The sequence below is a fragment of the Schistocerca cancellata genome, chromosome 2 (genome assembly GCF_023864275.1).
Source record: "Schistocerca cancellata isolate TAMUIC-IGC-003103 chromosome 2, iqSchCanc2.1, whole genome shotgun sequence".
NCBI lineage: Eukaryota > Metazoa > Arthropoda > Insecta > Orthoptera > Acrididae > Schistocerca > Schistocerca cancellata.
Genome location: NC_064627.1, coordinates 796,826,849 through 796,843,521, shown reverse-complemented (window position 1 = coordinate 796,843,521; position 16,673 = coordinate 796,826,849). Strand labels below are relative to the sequence as shown.

Genomic DNA, 16,673 nt, shown 5'->3' with positions numbered 1-16,673 from the left:
TTAATCAGAAATTGTATTTAAAATCATTAAGTGTACAAGACATGTTGCATTTCAATTAAAGTTTATGTTGTATCAATTTATTTGTTTCAATCACAGAAAAACAGTTCATGCCCATCGATGAACGCCTGTTGCAGTCCATTTGACAACATTTTTAACCTGTGAGTCGACATAGCTCAATCATGTACTGTAAATTTTCCGTGTGTGTCTTTCAGACAATGAGTATTCTGTTTCTTGTCTGCATGCGCATCTCCTTCGACTTGGTACATTGCGCATGGAAGTTCGGGATCCAAGTGTTAATTTTATTTGGAGACAAAGTAACTGGGAGCAAATTAAATTTTAATGTAATGACTCTACTCTAACAGCTATGTACTAAATCAAGAAGAGTTAATTTTAAATTCTGTGTAAACAGCTAGTAACGCGTTTGAATATTACGAAATGGCGGGAAAACAGAACGCTTCCTCAGCGCTCTCGCAGCGTCTGGTTATGTGCTGCCATCTACGCGCGAAACCACGACTTACGGCGGCGCCATCCGAGGTATTCGCATTGACTATGTAAGTCAAAGATAAAATTTCACGACCATTAAGAGTTATTTTACGCTTAGTTGCATAGACTTTCATTGTTTGTTTAAATTTTATAACGTAAAAATATTATATTCTTCTGTTAACGTCTTAGTGTTTTGTTGAGCAGAACACAGGTCGAACTCAGTTTCTTCTGGAGAGGGGATGATGGCCTCCATTAGTAACAGGCTGTACCGTGTTGTTCAAGTGTACATGTACGTGGGTGTGGGAGCGGAGTGACGTGCAAGTTGTTCGCGTATCCCGATTTCTTCTGTTCAGCAAAAACTCGGGAAATACATGTCTGGTAGAAATGAAGGTAAGTAATGCAGTTCATACGAAATGGAGTTCGTCAAAATAAAATGGTTTTGTTAATATTCCTTTAAGCTGTTATGTTGCGGCGAACGTTGTGTGCTCTGTTCGAGAAAAAGTAAAGGAAGTAAAGGTGATTATATCTGTTTCTAAACATGAAAACAGATTTAATATCAACGTGAGACATCCTCGTGGAGTAATGACTATTCAAATTCTGAAGTGTTGACATAATGCGGCGATTTGCCGGTAGCATGTTTTGCTACTGACAAGCTACGCGCGTGTAGCCGTATTTTCTATTACAGCATTTTGTGACAACATTGCTACATTTAGCATCTTAAGTATCACAGGAGCCAATTTACATTACTGTCAATAGCGATATGTATCAAAGCAAAAATTTAGTTTGTACACAACCAGTTAAAAGTTTTTACGATATTCGTTTGTGTGGTGTGGTAGGGTTCATAAAAATAATATTCGAATATCAAGAACACAAATTCGTTTCATTTTGTGAATCGCAATTATTTGGGTAAAACGTCGTACACACAAGCTATATATATTTCTCCTTGAAAATGTTAATTTGAAAAGAATAATGTTTTAGGAGCGTCTTTCTTTTTTTGAAAAGATTTTATTTTGAAAATTCAGTTACAATAGCTATATTGTAAAATTTCAATAACGAGTGGTCGCCTGCGCATTGTTTAGCATTTACTTGTTTATAGCTGTTTGGAAGGGTAAACAAAAACATGGTTTTCTGTTTACCAACAGTAAGCTCCATCTGCGAAGACCGTGTTACAGCTCATCACAATCCATTAGTAGAATCTCCATCGAAACATGAAATTCCTTGAAGCATCTCAGAGCTTACAGCAAGCTCTCCTACACCGGTCACGACATAGCTGTTCCACTGAGTTTTTGTACCAGAATTTCATATTTACAGTAAGTCGTAAATTCATCGTGCAGTCAATTACTATTTACTAATGTCAAATCTACATCATTTGAATAGGGTTTAACACTCCCTATTTTCGAGTGAAGTTACCATATTTTAATATTCTAGCAAGTTTAATGGCTTTCTTCATTTGGCGTTCAACATACTAATCATGTTTTCTTTCATCGTTCTGCTTTCTCTACTCATAGTAGCTACGAGCACAGGTGTGAGCAGCTGACTTTCTCTACGGGAGGGAGTGGTAAAGGCGGAATCATGTCGACCTTGACACCCTGAAGGCTTTGATGCAGCTGCACAGAGCAGCAGAGTTGCTTGTAAAACTAGCCAACCCTAGGGATAAAAGTTCCGTACCGGTGTAGGATATTGCAGTGTAGTGTACAAGTTGTTCTCTTACGAATAGGTGGCTCAAACCACATACTTTCGTTTTGTATGTCTTAAGTGATAAGCCTATCATGGGAGAATATGATTACTCGAAGGAAAGTAAGTTCACTATTCCACTGTCACCTGTATAGCATATGCTTAGGCCATTAACATCTATGCAGTAACATATCAACCAACTTACAATGTTAGTTAATTTGTTTCAATAGGTGTGTTTCTTCTCGAAAGATGTTCCGCAGAAATCGAGATTGGAGAGGAACTCAGAGATACGGCAGAAAAGATTCGCCAAAGTTACTACCATAGGTTGTACTAACAGCGTCGTGTTATATTGTTAACCCCAAACACGTTTTACTAGTATTGTGTTACCTGTTAATTTGTCTAACGGGGAAAAAACTATTTGGATTATTGTGTGTGGCACTGACGGAAAAGAAAATAAAAAAATCTGCCATTCTATTATACTGAGTTCGTAGTATCAATATGAAATTTGCTCGTGGGTTTATTTACGTTTGCTGCTTTCTTCTCAATATTACCAAGCAGTTATTGTCATTTTTGTACAGTGGGAGTAACATTACTGCACCAGTCGAAATTGTGGATAAGCTCCCTCAGAAATGGGCAAACTATGCGTAAAAGAAAAGCCCGCTAATTTCTGCGACGAATGATAAAACAAAAAATTACAAGAATGATAACACCTATAGTTATTTTGCAAGCAATGCTAGCCTGCGTATTCAGCAGTGAGATTCGGACTTCTTCTGTTAATAGTGGCGAATAAAACAAGAGCAGAGTTTTTGTTGTTTATAAGTAACACGTCATCCAGTCGCAAATTTCCAATTGTATATACAAATTTCGTTTCCTTATTATGTAAATATCAATTATTGTCATTATTCTGCAGATAAGCGTTTGATACGGATACAGTTTGTTACTACGAAGGAAGTAAAGACTAAAATATAATTTGCTGACGCACATTAGAGAAATAAAGTAAATAAAAAAATTCTCGTGCTCTTTGCACGTCAAAATTACAGGTTATTTGTACCAGACACATTTGGCATGGAACTCCTTTTTAAACTGAAGATGAGTAGTATCATAGAATTGGACGCTATTACTATAATGTTAGCTCCTTTCCGGAACCTATCTAAATATGGAGCACACAGAACTCCAGAACTGTAATGATATTTATATGTTAAATTAGAAACAGAAATTACTTACATATACGATACTATCAGCGCCCTCGCTCAGTCAGTTTTTGACTAGATAGCAAACACCAAAAGAACGAAAGGTCACTGATCTCACAGACAAATATGGTGAAAAAAACCATGAATCCCATTTATGATATCTATTCCATTGTGGTTGGAGTCAGAGAGCAAAATAGATACCATTTTTATTTAATATACTTTTAGTTACATTCCAAATAGTATTTTATTATCTTTATTGTAGTTCTGCTTGCTATTAACTTTCCTAGGCTCGCGCGTCCCGACCCAACTATATAGTATTCAGGATGATGTTTTCTGCTACTACATTTGTGTGGATGTTGTCTTCACTCTTGCAGTAGATTTCAGAAAGTGTTACTTCGATGCGGTGACGTTAGTTTGCAGGACTCTGAGAATCGGTACAGATACGAGAATTACTGTAAGCGACAGTATCTCGAAACAAGACGGGTGAAAAAACAGTGTGAGAAGGAAAGAAATGAACGGAACCATTTATTTGCGGGAGATTTCTATGATAGGACCAAATTCGACTACGCGTTGAGGCATTTCCATAGAAAAGTTCAAGTGACCGATGTTAGCTTGTCCCCTCATTTCATGTTGTAATTAGAGGGATAGGAACCGGTAATTCGTATAGCAACGCACAGTCATTATCGTCATTTTTGTTTTTATTGATGTAAGTTTTGTTTTATTCCTTAAACAGATCTGCAGGGAATATCACAAAGATGAAAGATATGGTAACTGTTAGAAGACTCAGTGGACAGAATTTATGTAGGAATAGCAGGAAGAAACGGAAACTACCCATTATTTTGAACTGATAATTACGTGGAACATTTGTTCTTTCTATGCCTGCCGTCATAGCCACTTCATAAGAACTCCAAACATTGTACCAATACTACACTTGCGTCGTGGTGCGCCGCAATTTACCAGAATCTTTTGCGAAGCTTTACACTCCTCTTCCCTAGTGATGATTTTATGAGCTTGCCCTACCGCATATTTTTCCTAGTTTTCTCTTATATGTTTAAATTATTTGAGAGGTCCAAAAATTTTTCAGTAATGATGTTATTAGATTGTACCGGGCTCTTTCTCTTTATTATGAACACTATCTTGAATTTGCTCACATTAAAGAAAAAATGCTACTCAATATACCAAGAGGAAATACTGTTTAAGTCCTAACATTTTCTTACGAACATGCAGCGACTGTATTTTGCTTAATTAGAAAGCGAACAATGTAACAGTGAATAAAATAGTTTGGTTTTCAAGTTGGAGCTTTCGACAGTTCTCTCCGCAAGCATCACCAGGAGCAAAAGTGTACAAAGCTTGAGAATTTTGTTCGAAATGAAGCGGCGTGAAAGCTGAGAAGAATTTTTATTCAGGCATGCTGCTGCGAAGGACTCGCAGAACTTACAATAATTAACGGTGCTGCATCCCGTAATCGACAAGTTGTTAATGTATATTGAGGACAATAGCATCCTTGTAGCACAGTCGATGTTACTTTCACTTCTGCTGAATGAAGTATTGGGTACTATTTGTCAAAAATTCCTCGGGCCAGTCTCGGATTAGTAACGAGAGCATGGGAGCACACTCATGAGCCACCGCAAAAATACTTTGAAAGCGTAGTAAGACGTGGAAGAATCTTTAAACTTAAACAGGATTCCTTTTGGAGGCTTCACGTTAATGTGTAAAACAAGAAGAGATGGCAAAATATTTTTAAAAAATTGTGGAAGGTGTAGAAAAGTAATGAAATGCGTCGTCGAATCGGTACTATTAATCATATGGGTAGAGAATAGTACATTCCTCTATTAAAATGGTACGTTAAAGCTGGACAGTGAATGGAAAGAAAATGGTGGCAGTAGTGAGACCAGAAAAGAAGGAACTGGAAGCTTTGGAATTGGGGATGTTCAGAAGGACATCTAACGTTTAATGAACAGATAAATTACGAAGAGAACAAGTAGTGGACAAAATAGATCAAGCAAGAAGCCTGTCGAAGAAGGAATGAGTGGCGGAAACTGTTCTGCGCCGATAGACGGAGCAGCCAGAGGGAAATGATCGTAGGGAGGATCAAGATTGAAAAGTGTTGCACAGATTTTTTTCGATGCTCTGTGTCGTAGACAAAGAAGAGTTGGTGGTACTGCAACAGTCTAGAAAGAACGGAATCCAAAAATCGACTAGTTGTGATTATGAAAGTCGAGAGCTTCAGACGGCTGCTGACTGGTAGGGCGTTGGGTTCGGATGTATATATGGGGTCAGGAGACACTATGGCCTGTACAAATATCGGCTGTTGCAGAATATTGTAAATAAAAAAAATATCGAGCTAAGAAGAGAGGTCATTCGACGTATTTCGTTTACGACGTTGGCCAAAGAACGGAAAGGGGTTCTAAATAAGAGTCATCATTTATTGATGAGATTAAATAATAATAAAAGTAATTTAATTTAATGAAAGAAGTATGTAATTATTTTACACTACAAAAACTACAGTTTCTGAAGTGAAAAAAATAAAATAAGAGAATCCGTGGAATTTAAGGAGTTGTCCAGAGAAAGTCTTGCTTTCAGTTATAGCTTTGCTACCTGTCAAAGGCTTTAAATCGCTATGTAAGTGTATCATTTTTCTTTATAATTCTTCTTAACTTCAGGAAATTGCTGAAAGCCTGTTCTCTCTTGATTCTGGCTACTTTATTTTGGCCTACCAGTACCTTTTTTCCAGGATGGTCTGTATTTTATTACTGTTTTCGACAATCGGACGTCACTGATTCTTTAAATAGTGTTTTCCTACTTTTGAATCCATATTGGTTCAAATGGCTCTGAGCACTATGCGACTTAACTTCTGAGGTCATCAGTCGCCTAGAACTTAGAACTAATTAAACCTAACTAATCTAAGGACATCACACACATCCATGCCCGAGGCAGGATTCGACCCTGCGACCGTAGCGGTCGCTCGGTTCCAGACTTTTGAATCCAGAATTCTCTCATTTATGGAATATATTTTTAATTTTGGCTGAATGTCGTTATTGTTATTTCACTGTCAAAGATTGAAATTTGTTTTTATTCAAATGTTTTTCCTTGTTTATGAAGTTTCTGTATACATTCGATGTTGTACAGGAGAGACTAGCGTGGCGAGCTACATAAACTGATCTTCGAGGAGAAGGAGATTAATGTTTAACGTCCTGTCGACAACGAGGTCATTATAGACAGAGGAAAAGCTCGGATTAGGGAAAGATGGGAAAGGAAGTCGGCCGTGCCCTTTCAAAGGAACCATCCCGGCATTTGCCTGAAGTGATCTAGGGGAATCACGGAGAACCTAAATCAAGATGGCCGGACTCCCAAATGCGAGTCCCTAATCTTCGAACTGAAGACACTCCTCCTGCAACAACAACAACAACAACAACAACAACATGCGATGTGTCTTTTACATATTTTTAGGTAGGCCTATCACTTGAAAATGGCCCCAAAGGCAGAAATGATGAATAGTGACCTACAAATATAATTTTGTACCGAAAGGTTTAGGTTTTCAAGCTAAACAGCTCCCCCAAAAGTAGTTAACAACATAACTCTTCACCGTGATTCTGTAGTTTTAATAATTTGTTTGGTAGGGAGTATCTCTGGCACGGTTACACTGATTATTTCTAGTAAGTTGTGTGATGAGCTACACTAGGTTTCATCACTCTTCACAAGACGCTGAAAACTGTCTTGTTCCGTACCAAATGGAATGCACACCATGCGTATGTAATCGATACGGCCATTTTGAACTTGGTTAAAGAGCCTTGTGAAGAGAAAAAAATTATTACAGCCTTAGTTTTCCGGATAGCCCTTCTATATATGCGTCCCCTGTACATTTTCTTGACGTCTCCATTCCAGAAACCTCCGTCGGTTGAGTCTTACACTTGGGATAAACTACGTATTGCGTCATCAAACGCCATCCTTGTCAGTCGAACAACAGTATTGCCCGTGAGTGGCTGTAGCATTGCTATTGTACCTTGTTTTTATGTGCCGAATTTTGAAAAAAAAAGAAACTAGTACGATATTGTTCATCTTGCTGGGTTCGGAATCTCCTTGTGCTATTTTTTCGTGTTTGCGAATTAAATTTTAATTTTTAAAAATCCATATGTATCAAACCAATTGTCTTCCATTTTCTATTCTTTACCTAAACCTGTTTCAACCCTAAGGTGTCATAAGTTTTCCTAAATCTCATTCTTGTGTATAAGAACGTGCGATATCAGGTGAGAGTGAAGTGAAAACGGTGTAATTTACAGTGTGTAGACCTATAGCCAACAAAGAAACACGCCACGTATATAAAGTACGACGGAAAGGACGACGTGCTGTCGAACTAAAACGCATAGAAGCAAGCCATCCTGTACAGTACCTTCGTTAAAATTAATGCAGTTTCAGAAATAAAACGAGACGCTCCGAAGATGACACATAAGTGTCGATACATGTTTCAAGGAAGACTAGAAAATAGCGAAACATCGTGTTTAGCAGAAGGCTGATTTTTAAAAAATCTAAATTTTGCTACGCCAGTGCCAGTTTCAACTAAGGTCGTACGAAACATTTAAGCGTTCGTTATTTCTGCAGAACTTGCTCCCTCCACCGACCCTTCCTATCCCCGAGAGAGCGTACCATTCTCGCCCTTTTCTCCGGATTCTCCTCTAAAATTGGTCGAGAAAATCAGCACGCAATGTTCAGCAGGTATGCATTGAGCTAACTTCAGAATTTCTCATTTTATTTGTTTATTTATTTATTTGCTCAAGAGCTTCCTTAGCACTCAGTGAGACGAGAGTTCAGGCCCTAGGTGAAGCTGAGTAACCAGCCCAGTCGACTGTACCGCACAGAGCATTTTCGAGCCCTAATTTGTGATCAGATTCGTGTAAATGTATTGCAGAAATTAAACTCATGTCGTTGACGTTGAACAAAGCTTCAAAAGCTCGATGAATTTCCCGCCACATTCTGCTTCAGAGCTAGATCCTCTTTTTATCCATAATACACCGTAGATCCTTCGAACGCAGACTGTGCGCAGTACTTAAGCAGAGGCCTTGCCCGTCTACAAGAAGGGTAGCAGAACTGATCCACGAAACAACAGTCCAATATCTTTGACATCCAGTTGTTATGGAATCTAATAATATATTCTGGAAACGCCCTAATGAGATGTCCTGACCAGAGTGGACGCCTCCGCTGCATCCAGCACGGATTGCGCAAACATCAGTCATACAAAAACCACTCGTGTCTTTGGTCAAGGTAGTTAAGTGCAGTATTCGTTGCCTTCCGAAAGTCATTTGAGTCGATACGACACTAACCCCTATTAACGTAAGTGGAGTTGTATTGGGGCATTATCAAATTAAATTTTTGTCTGGATTGAGGTTTTCTTGAAAGAGAGGACGCAGGATGTAATTTTGAGTGGAGAGTCATCGACAGGTGTAAAAAATAGCTTCGGGCGTGTCCCTGGGAAGTATGTTCGGACCCTAGCCCTTCACGTTCTACGTTTGTGATCTAGTAGACAATGCGAATACATTGTTCTGCAAAACTTAAAGATGAGATATAAAGTAACTCAACATATTAACAAGTCGGTGGAAATGAATAAAAGTACGTGAGCATGTTGCTAGAGGCCTTCTAATTGCGGACAGAAAGCTGGACATCACATGGTGTGAGGTCAGCGTGAATGTAGCGCGAAGTGGAACTAGCCAACGAGGCAGATGAAGGAACGGGAAAGGATTGTGTGTATGAATCAGCGAGCAGTTATTGTGCTCTGTGGTGGTGTTCATTACAACATAGCTTGGAGACAACATTTTGATGCTTTCACATGGAGAAGAATCATAGAGTAAACGGAAGAAAGGGGAAGTGTGATGAATTTAGTCCAGGAATTTAGTAATGTAGTGAACCACAACACTGCTAGCCGAAGGAGAGAAGGTGGTCGATGACGGTCAACTACGGCACCAGAGGACAGCTACATTGTACAACAGGCAAGAAGGGACTCACGTCAAACAGCATGTGCAATTCCAACCACTTTCAACAGGACTGCAGAACACGCAATCTCCCGCTGCACAGTGGCAAGACAACTGCATTGGGAGGAGGGGGTCTCTCTGGTCCACGACGAGTACATTGTGTTCCGTTGACACTCGCACCTTTTGCGATGGCGCGTAGACTAACTGGACTAAGGAGGAGTGGGGTTGCCTGCTGTAGTCGGACGAGAGTACATTCAGGCTGAGTGGTGATTTTAGACGTACCCTTATACGGCAAGATGTGTGACACGTGATGCATCCAGGAACAGTGCCGAATTGAACATTTTGGTGGTCCATCTGTTATGCTGTGGCCAGGCATAATGCTGCATGGGCGTACTGACCTCCAAACTTTTGAAAAAGGTACACTCACCAGCCAACGTTATTGCCACGCTGTACCACTTCCCCCTTGTGCGTAATTTCAGGGCTGCATTCGGCCCTGACTTCAGTTTTATGGGTCACAGTTAACGACCGCATCCAACAGCGCAGGTGGAGCAGCTCTTGGAACGAGAGGATATTCGGCGAATGAACTGACCTGCCTGTTCCGCCGACTTCAATCACATTGGGGAGACGTACTGCAGCACGTTCAGATGCACCAACGTCCATCCAGCAGTTGTCAACTGCGCTGGTGAAAGAAACGGAACGCCCTGTCACAACAACTCCTTACGAATCTTGCGACCAGATGGGAGCACGTTGCAGAGCGTTTTTTGCAGTCCGTGGTGATCACAAACCACATGAAGAACCGTGTCCTAGCCGGGCGCTGTGGCCGAGAGGTTCTAGGGGCTTCAGTCCGGAACCGCGCTGCTGCTACGGTCGCAGGTTCGAATCTCGACTCGGGCATGGATGTGTGTGTTGTCCTTAGGTTAGTTAGGTTTAAGTAGTTCTAAGTCTAGGGGACTGATGACCTCAGATGTTAAGTCCCATAGTGCTTGGAGCCATTTGAACCATTTTCAACCGCATCCTGCTTTTTGTCATGTCCCTAGGGTCATCATAAGTCGCGTGCACTTCAGTGTAATTATTGTGTTTAAATAAAAGCGTCATTTCTGCTCGTCTCATTGCGTATTTATTGTAGTTACCTTCTGTACTGTACTGAAGCGTTTTGTTGCATGTAGGGTCCAAATTTCAGCGAGCTACTTTACTTGGCAGTGACACATCACGCGAAAGTTGCTTTCGTCACTAAGTTTTACACACCACTGTCGTAACGTCAGAGGCTTCGCAGATGATGCGATTATCTACAGGGTGTAAAAATTACATGTACAGAATTTTAGTGCGTTTAGGGGAGACAAAAGGAAACAGTTTTATTATGTCACAAAAATATCATAGTTGCACCATTGCACGCTATGGAACCACCGAGGTTTTGACTCGAGTGATGTTCAGAGGTGGCGTTGAAACTGTCGAGTGATAAATATTTTAGAGTTGTTGCAGAATGGATTTCTTTGTGTGTGTGTGTGGGTGGGGGAGATGAAGCGTTTGATGCTGGAGACAGCAACAGACACTTTAGAGAAGCTGGCTTCCCGTTTGGCTGTAAGTGCAGCCATTATTCACGAAACACCTGGCTGTTTTGAACGTGTCAGGCAATCATTAGCACGCATATGCTAGTTGTGCAGAGACGTAAAGGGACCGATATTTTCAGCAACATCTCTAAAACAATATTCATGACACTGCAATTTGAACATCACTAGCGTCGAAACCTTCGTGAGCCGGCCGCGGTGGTCTCACGGTTCTAGGCGCTCAGCCCGAAACCGCGGGACTGCTACGGTCACAGGTTCGAATCCTGCCTCGGGCATGGATGTGTGTGATGTCCTTAGGTTAGTTAGGTTTAAGTAGTTCTAAGTTCTAGGCGACTGATGACCTCAGAAGTTAAGCCCCATAGTGCTCAGAGCCATTTGTACCATTTTTTAAACCTTCGTGGATCTCTTGCAGGGAGACGGTGCACCTGTCACATTTAAGTCACGTGAGAAAGTGTTTCTTTTTATATACGTTAAACACTAACATTTTGTAAACCTACAAGTAATTCTCCTATGCGGTGTACAATGAACTACTGCCTGAAAAAGTTGTACATAAATTCAGTCAGATCTTGCTAAGATTTCATTGAATGGTGCAGAGATTGGCTGCTTGCTTTAGGTGTAACATGTTGCACTTCACAAAACGAAAATACGTAATATCCTTTGAGTCACAATTAAAATCAGTCAAATCATCCTTATATCTGTGTCATAGTAAAGCAGGTGGAAGACTTAGTTTTATTGTTAGGATACTAGGAATAATGCAGAATATTGTACAGGCGTTGATATGACCAACGGGGGATGTTGGACGTACAACAAGAAAGGCAACACGGATTACCATACGTTTGTTCGAGCCACGGGAGAACTGTCCTGTGAAAAACTTGAACGGGCGGACGCTTAAATACAGGCGTCAACTACACCTCAAAAGCATTTCGAGAAACAATATTACTACTTCCCACAAGTACCGGGAAGACGAGATTGGACTAATTACAGCGAGCAGATACATTTAAGCAATCATTGTTTGCATACTCCATACGCGAATGTAACGTGGTATAGTGGGAAGTACCAGCAGCCACGCACTTCGCAGTGGTTTGCAGAATATAGATGTGGATGTGAGTGGTATGAGTGGTTGCTACGTCCGCTAGAGATATGACGGATGTGTGCAGTGAGGAGGGATAAATGGCGTGTAGGGTCCCAGAGCAGCGGCAGCTGGAGGGTCGCACTCGTCGGCTGGAGTGGGCCACTGGACCGAGCCGCGCACAAACAGTCTGCTCCAGCACGGGAGGGGGGCCCGATGACGTGCCCTCTAGAGCCAGACCACTCGAGCGCGGACTGCCGAGTACTGATGCAAATGCAGTCAGCTGTATCTGCATCGAGAGGAGGATGTCAGATACGTTAATCACCGATAAAGCGAACTGCGGTATTGGACAGTGATGAGTGGTGGAGTGCTGAGCGATGACAGCTACTTGATATAGTATCGACATCACGTTTTTCCTCCGTTGTACAGTGGCGGACGTTGCAGTTTTTACTTGCCCTCCTCTGCTAGCCGATTCGTGTGTGCTACACGGGTACAGCACGAAGTTTTCGTTGGGGCGGGAGGGAGTGGTGCATGCTCTTAAAATCCTCTGGGAGCGCAGGTGTAACGTGTTTCCCGCCAGCGATGCCATATTTTTATTTGAAAACGAACCATCAATCGAGTTCTGTGAAGTGGCTACACTAATCCATTCTCTTGCCACCTACCGTTTGACGTCTGTCCGTTGCTCCGCAACCCCACTGTACAGGGTAAATCACCTAAAACTTGCTCTGCAAATATTGCGGAAATGGAAAGTGCTGTGGAAGTGCTGTTTTCACAGACGGGATTGGTAGTCAGGAGCTCGTTTTGTTAGCCTATAAACAAATTGTAACGATACTTACAAAGTGTATTTTTGTGCAAACATTTACTTTTTTAAATCGAACAATGGCTGTTGACATTAAAAAACTAAAAGTAGGGTAAATTAGAATGTCAGTGGTGATTGTGCGAGCATTTTACGAGATACCGTATTGCGCGAAGTTTCCACACCGAAACTTGTTTGTGCCATTCAGCTGCAGTTGCTTGGTACGATGTTGTTATGTTTGCTTAGGACAGTGGGCTTGTGTGTTCCTTGAGTGCACTGCGACTTGCTAGTCAGTTAGTGCGTGACACTCCAGGCAGTAGCTCGTGAGTGGACCATGGGACTTACCAATGCAGAAAATGCCGATATGTTCATGGCGTCTGTACGTCGGATGAAGGAAGAGCGCAGTTCCTGTTTGTACGGTGTATACGGCAAGATATCCCAATAGACGTCTAGACGTCAACCATCTCAGCAATTATTTATCATCCTCTTCAACCAGTTACGTGAAAGTGGTAGTGTAACATCTCGAGACAACGTGATGATGATTGATGAAGTTCCATACTCCTTGACAGAGCGTAGGGGAACGATGCGGGAGGTCCGCATCGCCGTACTAGGCAAGGTACTAGTGGAGGTGGTTTGCCATTGTTAAACACTGGGGATGGATGATGATGATGATGATGATGATGATGATGATGATGATAATGAAGGCAACACAACAACACCCAGTCATCTCGAGGCACGTGAAAATCCCTGACCCCGCCGGGAATCGAACCCGGGGACCCCGTGCTCGGGAAGCGAGAACGCTACCGCGAGACCACTAGCTGCGGACCTAGACAACGTACAGAAGGAAACAAGTGACGGCAGAAGAGGGGAATTTAATGTTCTTGCTGCTGTTGCAGTTGATCCGTATGTCAGGTCCCGCGCAATCGCACGAGGAAGTGCGTGAATCAGGCAAGCGTCCTACGCATTCCCCATCGACATAGGTTCCATGCCTATCACATGTCTCTCCATCAAGAGGTACATGGAAACGATTATGAGAATCATGTTTAACTTCTGTACATGGGCATTAAGACGAGATGCTGCAGATGTATCATGTATCTTGTTTAGTGATGAAGCCACATTTACCAATGATGGCCAGGTAAACCACCGAAACATGCAGTATTGTTCTGTTGACAACCTCTGTTGGCTTCGTGAGATGGAACGTCAGCGTCCATGGAATGTAAATGTGTAGTGCAGGATCTCTCAGGCCCGTTATTCATAAATGGAACACTGAACGCGCACACGTATCGCAGCCTCCAAACAGACCATCTTCCACGGATGCTAGAAGACGTTCCTATGCAGACTAGTAGGAACCTGTGGTACCAACATGGTGGTTGTCTAGCCCATGACGAATGAAATACTATAGCATGTCTTCACGAATTGTTTCCAGTTCGTTGAATTGGACGCAGAGGACCTGTACTTCAGCTGGCCCCTTCTCCGGATTTGACGCCTGTAGACTTTTTTTTGTGGGGAAAGCTGTTAGATGCTGTCTATAAGGGCATACCAGCAAGGACATACCAACTACAACCGATGAAATGCAACGACAGATTACTGCAGCGTGATCGGGCGTCTCCTCTGATATGCTAGCACGTTGCAGCAGTCGTTCCATACCAGACTGGAAGCGTGTATTGACGCTGCCGGTGGTCATTTTGAACGCAACGTCTGATCTGTTATCTCGTTACTGGTCAGAATCCACATAACTAGTGAATGCACTTGTGTTGTTCTTTAGTGTGTGCTACCATAGGTATTGTACAAGTATTTGTAACTTTTCAAAATACAGTACCTTGTACAAGATTAGCACTAGAATCCTGCAACAAACTCCACTGAGATTCTGATTTATCCTAATTTAAGTTTGTTAGTGTAAATGGGCATTCTTCCATTTGAGAAAGTGTATGTTTGCACAAATACACTTTTTAAGTATTATTAAAGTCTGTTTATTGGCTAACAATACGAGCCTCTTACTACCAGTCCATTCTGTGACAATTGCACGTCAGTGGCACTTTTCATTTCCGCAATATCTGTGGAGCAAGTCGTAGGCGATTCGCCCTGTGTAAGGAGTACAAGAATAAATTACTTTCATTGGAGACTGGGTAAACAAATGACGTGCATATGTCCGTGTAAGATTCAGTGTACTTGAGATTACAATTCACAAAATCAGATAAAATAATGCTCTCGTTTCATCCTACTTTGTGAAATGACGCTGTGATTAAGTTACAGTCCTAACCGCTTTGCGTTGATCATTCTGACTACAATCGAAGTGCGACCGAGACGGTTTCTGAGCAACTATTTCTTTTTCGTCTCCAAAACCAGCACAGTTGTTGCGACTTCAAATCGGTGTTCATACAGTCTCGTATATGCTCGTGAGTCATCGGTACATAGTGCGACCCCCACTTGGTTCCGTTAACCTGAATACTTTGACATTGCAAAATCGTAGTGGCACTTTTCCCTCAGATATTCATTAATTTTTGTAAGTTGCTTGGGTCGTAACATGAATTATAATACATTCAGTTTGGCGCTTACACGACTGCGCGCCAAGCCTAGCACTTGGTTGCAAAGTTGCTCCTCACGCCGAATGGACCATGTGCTGCTGCATTAATGTCAACATTGCCTGTTGCACTTGGTAGCGGCTATCTGCAGCACATTCATGTAAGCGTTTTATTAAAACTTGCCTGAGATGCTCAAGGCGACATATTCCAACGCACAGTAAATGAAGTTGCAGAGAAAGAAGATGCAGATTCTGAAGGAAACGTCACACAATCAGATTGACAATTCTTGAAGCCACTGAATGTGTCCTATCAAACTATCCCTTCTTTTAGTCAAATTGTCCCACAAATTTCGTTTCTTCCCAGTTTCATTCAATACTTACTCATTAGTTATGCGATCTTACATCTAATCTTCAGCATTCTTCTGTAGTACCACATTTTAAAATGATATATTGCGCAATATTTGTGTCTGGGAAGGGTCAGTTACAACTCTGCCTTTATAGCGAACATGTCGGCTCTCCACGATGTAGAACTCGGACGTACTGAGACAGTGTCACATGCCGTCACTTCATGAGACACTGCGGAGAGGTTTGGAATTTAATCCAGGACATTAGCGAAAATACAGGTGATCAGGATCTTCACGCCAACACCTTCCGTCTCCTTGCCTGCCAAATACTGGAACTGAAAATTTTCCACCGCCGGGATTCGAACCGGCTTACCTCTTGTGTCCAGCGCCACCGCACAGGCGTGTGTTAGCGACCGCGGTTACGGAGACCGGTATTATTATTGTTGTTATTTATTATTATTATATTCAACAATAACATATATTTCATTATTAAAATAGTGGCCAATTAAGGTGCATTAAAAGTGAGGGTGGCAGCAATTTATATTAGGGGCGTCCAATAAGTGATGCATCACTTTTTTTCATCCGATTTCGGTTGAAAAAAATGCTAAATTCGTTGTGGTACTTCGTGGAATATTCCCGCCTCAGCACCTGTAGCTTCATGAAATTCCGATAGGTGACGGCGCTATACGTAGCTTTCAAAATGGCGCCTGTAACGAAGGTGCTTTCCAAGCAGAGAGCTGTCATTGAGTTAATTGGCGGAAAACCAAAGCATCGCAGATATTCGTAGGTGCTTGCAGAATGCCTGCGGAGATATGGCAGTGAACAAAACCATCATCAGTCGTTCGACGAGTCGTCTTTCATCATCGCAACAAGATCGCGCAAACCGTGTGGGCGGGCAGCACAAAGCTGTGACTCCTGCAGTGTTGGAACGTGCGGACACCCTCATTCGAGGTGATCGTCGCCTGAAAAATGCAAACGAACTTCTCCTTCTCCATCACAACGCAAGGCGTTAGAGAAGTCCGCACACTTGAGGGAGCTCAAAAACTGTTATTGGAGTTTTCATCGACA

The 16,673-nt window shown here is 41.9% G+C and overlaps 1 protein-coding gene across 1 annotated transcript in view; it reads left to right on the top strand.

Moving 5' to 3' along the window:
- The first annotated feature begins 736 nt into the window (after positions 1-736).
- LOC126162648 (FERM, ARHGEF and pleckstrin domain-containing protein 1) overlaps positions 737-16,673 on the top strand; it is a 707,909-nt gene continuing 691,972 nt past the window's right edge. The window contains exon 1 of the mRNA XM_049919284.1: positions 737-873. The gene's annotated coding sequence lies outside the window, so the exon portion shown is untranslated. The remainder of the gene's footprint in view (positions 874-16,673) is intronic.